The sequence below is a fragment of the Brassica napus genome, chromosome C3 (genome assembly GCF_020379485.1).
Source record: "Brassica napus cultivar Da-Ae chromosome C3, Da-Ae, whole genome shotgun sequence".
NCBI lineage: Eukaryota > Viridiplantae > Streptophyta > Magnoliopsida > Brassicales > Brassicaceae > Brassica > Brassica napus.
This window is the reverse complement of record NC_063446.1, coordinates 37,151,372-37,157,268: the sequence shown is the minus strand read 5'-3', so window position 1 is coordinate 37,157,268 and position 5,897 is coordinate 37,151,372. Positions and strand designations below refer to the sequence as shown.

At 29.9% G+C, this 5,897-nt stretch overlaps 1 long non-coding RNA gene across 1 annotated transcript; it reads left to right on the top strand.

Annotated features, from left to right (window-relative positions):
- The first annotated feature begins 1,158 nt into the window (after nt 1-1,158).
- On the top strand, nt 1,159-2,820 carry LOC111204025. Its single transcript, XR_002656449.2, has 3 exons — nt 1,159-1,528; nt 1,610-1,874; nt 2,042-2,820. It is a non-coding gene; the product is annotated as an uncharacterized LOC111204025 (long non-coding RNA).
- Nucleotides 2,821-5,897: the final 3,077 nt, after the last annotated feature.

The following is a 5,897-nucleotide window of genomic DNA, read 5'->3' as shown; positions in this document are numbered from 1 at the left end:
ATCATATTTAATTAAGTATAATAATTGTATTTTAACATGATCATGACTATAAAGTAGATAAAATATGATATAATTTATTTAATTTTTATTTTATAGACGATAACTTAAAATACATTAAGTTATGGTTAAAATATTTTTATATAGATTTATAAGAATTTTTAAAATATAATATATAAATATATATTATATTTAAAATGAAAATATATGATAAAAGTAGTTACAGAGATTTTATATTATTAGCTTTAAAGAAATACATGTCAATTTTTATACATGTATTAAATAGTTTGCTAATGTTAACCCATCTTACCAACGTATTAGATTTTATTTTTGAACATAAATATTTTATACTTACGAAAATAAAATTCATAAATTTATAAATTTAATACAATTTTATTATATTTAGCTCAATATAATAATTTCTTTTAATATGATTGATTATGATTATATAATAGATAAAATATTATAGAATTTTTTTATTTTTCATTTTATAAACGATAACTGAATATGTTAATGTATAATAATATTTCAAACAAATTTCAAAATTAGTAAAAATATTTAAATATAATTTTAAAAATAAAGATCTTGTACAAATCTTTTAAAACAGATTTGTGAGAATTTTAAAATAAATATATTTATATTTAAAATGAAAAGATATCAAAAGATATTATGATTAAAGTATTTTAAAATTTTTATGTATTATTAGTCTTAATAAAATATATTTAGTAAGATTTCTAAGTGATAGTCCAACTTAAAAAATCATACATGAAAGAAATCATTACTTCTATTTTAATATATAAGATTTCATAAGATTCATTTATAAGAAATGTAAGTGAATTAAATTTTATAAGGAGAATGTTTCGGTGTACATCTTATCTTATATATATAAAGTAGGCTTGTGCTCTACGCACAGTATTCCACGTCACCAAAGAGGATGAAGCGTTTTTTGACACCTGTCACCTCTTTATCACCTTTCATCGACAATTTAATCTACAAAATAAATGATCTGTATTTGGCTTTAAGAAAATTTTGTATTGTTTTTGCTTAGACTGAACTTAATCAATTGCGGTTCATTAAGAAGTGGCCCAATATCAAAACACCATCATCTGACCTAGCTACGTCAGAGCTGCGTCTCTGTTGTCGTACCCCTTTCGCTTCACAATCTTCGACGACGTAACGGTCCTTTTTAATTTCAATCAACAAGGAATCTTCGACGACGTAACGGTCCTTTATATATTATATTTAATCTGTTGTCGTACCTACTTTCTCTTCAATGTATCTTAAATTACCTCATTCTGTCTATATAAAGACCCTCTGAGAGGTTGATGCAAATCTCTAACTTCTTACAATTCATAGCTTACGTTATTTCTCTAAGTCTGATCATGGCTTCTTACAAACTTTATTTTACAGATTTGAGGCCGTTGGAAAGATATTTTCTTGGACGCAATGTTCCGTCTAATCTTAAGAAAGCTGGTGAGCTGATAGGCGTTGATATGGTGCGAGCGTTGATACGGTGCTCATCGATTGGAAGGTACGTTGGTCATTAATTTCTCTGCTTTCAGTTACCAACGTTTTCAAATCCATGTTATCTTATTGAACTTCCCCTTATCAGTCTTCACAAATCCGACATCAATCAATGTTCACCGGCTCAACACATCTTGAAAGAAGGATGGCTTTATGAACTACCTGTGTTTGGTGCTACAAGAAGCAACCCAAATTTTTGAGTTGGTGACGCCCCTGTTGCTATTAGGTTCATGGATCAAACAGTGTTCGTTGACTTAGCAGAATATATCCACCCCATCCCCAGGGAGAGAGCTTTTGGTTTCGCAATTCCGACCAACTCATGCTCTTGGCTACCACGATCACAGTTTTGCGAGGTCTGTTTTCATTTAGCACAAAAAACTACCATGATGACAGTGGTGTTAACATCGTAAAAAGAATAATAGATGATAGATTTTATAGAAATCGTATTTAGGTTCTGGTTGTTCTTTTACGTCATACTCTTTGAATATGATTGTTGGTGTGGCATCTTTGTATTTTACAGGGATGATGTCAGCAAGTTATCCTTTCTTCACATAGTCTTGAAGCCTCATCTAAACCTGGTCCTTGCAATAAAAAAAATTGTTTTAGTCCCTATACCATGTTGGTTTTTATGGGAGCTGACTAACAAAGGATGTTCAAGCATCCTTTTAAGTTTTGACATGTAGCTTTGATAGTCTTTTCCTAGAGTCTCCAAACCCCTTGAGTGAAGCGTGGGTTTCTAACCTAGAGCGTTCCTTCATGTTAGTTTATTGCGTCTTCCAGTCCTCAATATGTTTTGCCTTCTTCTCTTGGTGTCTTTCTCTCGTCTTGCTGATCAATCGATTGATTTTCAAAGTAAATAACGGCATGTCTACCCACGGGAGAAAGAGGAAGAATCTCGCGGGAGCTCCTATCAGGACATATTTGTTAGAGAGGCCACGGATTTGTCAATATGCGTACCCTGAAAAACTATCATTTCTTTACCCGATTTGTGCTGCACCAGAACATCTCAGTCTGATCGATCTCTTCTATGGACTACGTAAATACAAGGAAAGCTATGGACGGAATTGGGATACGAGTCTGGTGCTCAAGTGCTGTTCTTTTAATTGTTTATTAAGGCTCTTAGACATAGGAATAACTCTATTGACATTCTACTTTTGCAGGATGAAATCTATCGTGTAGTAGTCCTTCACTTTTAAATCTAATATAACATTGGCATGTACACTTGGAACGTCTACACTGATATACTATTTTAAACAAGGTTTAAATATAATATAGTATTTATTAAATATAACAATTGTCTGAGATGGTGAATCAAATATAGCAGTCCTCTTAAATCAAACTTGAACACCAAATCAGGAATCCAGTGAAGAGAGAATACAAAATGATGACAATGACCCCTGTTTTATTGGTTATTTTAGTGACTTGGCCAACTTTACCGAAGAAAGAAGAAATATGGAGAAATAAAAACTCAGCTGTTAGATAGAAACAATGAAAAAAATAGAGAAATTTGGATGTGAGAGGAATCTTATGAGTCGGGAATTCGTCGGCTGATATAGTGATACTGATAATGGAGTAATTGGGTGAAAAAGAGCTTTTGAATTCATTTTATAATTAATGAAGGTGGATCTAAGGCTGAAGGAGATGGAGACGCTGGAGTTTACGAGTGGAGTTATAACCAAAGTTTGGTCTGGTCGGTTTTCCTTTGCATGTGAGATGATGAAGGCATGAGTTATTTGGTGATGTGGAAATTGTAATTAACATGGCATAATGTGATTAGATGATTAATTTTTACGATGTGCCTTGCTTAGAATTTGATCATCAGTAGATATAAAATTGACATGTTAAAACACTTGGAACGTCTTTACTAATATATTATTTTAAAACAAAGTTCTAAATATAATATAGTATTTAAATCTAACTTTTTTTTTGTCAACATTTAAATATAACTTATACACTAAATATTTTTGAATTCGTAAACACTACACTTAAAAGGATTTTACTGAATAACACATCTGTCACTCTTTTTATCTTAATTTAACACTACTATAAGAAAGTGTCATTATGAAAATTAAATTTTCGAGCCTTTTTTCATATTAAAATACTAAATAATCTCAAACTAATATGCTAAGTTAATGTCGCTGTAACCGGTTGTAATAGCATATATCCAACATTAGAAAATACTATATTATTTATTCTTTTATACTACACTTAAAACACATTTAAAAGGGAGGGAAACTTGCCAGCAACTCAACTTATATGTTCGTTTTCAAATAATAAAATATAATCTCCTTTTGATTCCAGAGAATTTTTCAAAACTCGGATTCAAAAATATATCAATACGTGATATACATAGTAAAAATCAAAATGAACCAATAAATATAGTTAAGAGCATAGACTACTTATATACCCCAAAGTAACATCTTCGACAACAATAGAAATGACATTAGATGAACTGAAATAAAATTTGTCAGTCCTTATATACAAGGACTCAACCATCCAACATTAGAAAATTTGTATCTTTATGGTATATAATGTTGTGCAGAGACCATTTCAAAGAGCAAAAATAATATATAGATAAGCTATCCTGGAAAAATAGTCAATTGAAGTTCGGACAATGTTGGACCATAATTAAGAATTTTTTTACTTGATGCAATATCATTTTGAAGACAATTTATTGTACCAATATGTTCACAATGAAACAAAGAATTTGTCATCTTCGTTCAAACAAGATAATCACAAAACAAACACATGTATTTTACATGTTTTCCTTTTGGAACATCGACTTTACTTTATATTTTAAGTTCAAATATATTTACTACGGTGCAACTATCAACTATATATTCTATTTTTATTGAATCAATCATTGAAAATCACTTATGATATTCCTATTTGATCTAAACAACTTCGAAATAAAGTAACACACTACTATCACTATCAAATAGATCAAAACAAAAATGAATTTATTAATATGAACCTGGCGCGTAGCGCCGGAATAGCACTAGTGGAATACCACTAGTGTGTAAGAATAAAGAGAATGTTAATTTCACATGTGCTTTATAGGAAACTAATGTTACTCACGTGCAAATTTATTGTTATTTTTTTTTTAAATGCTGTGTTCTATTTTTATAATTAAATAAAGAAATTTTTATAAAATGTTGACTTTCTATAACAATCACCCTGCAATAGTTTATATGGTTAAAAGTTAAAATCAGATATTTTATTTATTAATTTTTCCAAGTACTCTGTATTTTGCTCTTACTTAATTGGAAATATAAGAAGTTAACATTTATATCAGTACAAAATAAGTTGACAAAAAAAAATATCAGTACAAAATAAAATAAAACATAGAGAATGAAGTTTAGCCTTCGGGTTTATAAATTCAAAGTTTATGATATATAAAAACACTTTATAGTTTGAAAGAATTATAGACCACATTCTAACCGATAGGGGTGAGCACTTTATCCGATATCCGAAGCCGCATCCGAACCCGATCCGAAAAATCCGAACCGAAGTACCAAAATATCCCAACGAATATTGAATTAGGAGAGATTGAATATCCGAACCCGAACGGGTAATATCCAAACCCGAATGGATATCCGAAGATAACCGAACATATGTATAATTAACCTTATATTTCTAGTTTACATCTCTCATTTTATAAAAAATATTTATATTGATACTACACATACTTTAAGTTCATATGATATACATACAATGACGGAGAAAATGATTTACTACTCACTTAAAATGCATGTCAAACTTTTAATTTCAAGAATTAACAAAAAGTTACATCCAAAATTTAAAAACAATAATCAAATTAATGTCTTTTTAGTTTCAAAATGTTATGTCCAAATCTATTAACCATTCAATCTATTAAAAATAAAAAATTAGTTAAGTGAAAGTTATATTTTTAAATACAAGAAATTTGAGAAATGAAAAATTTAATATTTTTTTTTTCAAAATCTAAATATCCGAACCCGATCCGAAATAATTGAATCCGAACTAAAAATACCCGAACCCGACCCGAAGTTCAAAAATACCCGAACGGGTTCTACACCTCTATACCGAAATACCCGAAAATAGAAATACCCGACCCGAATCCGAACATGTACCCGAACGCCCACCCCTACTAACCGATAGCTAAGAGGCAATGAATCCAAAGCTAAAACCACGCAACAAGCAATACAATGAAAACATGGAAACAACTAATTTCTCGTTTGAAACATTTATTAGTTGGGTTGCATCCATACATAACATTATACTAAATTTGGACCCGCACTTTTAAAAGCGTGGGTTTGCATTTGTTTTACAGAAATATTTTCTGGTTGTTAATAATTTAATTAAGGTTATATAAATTTTAAGCTTAATTGTGTTAG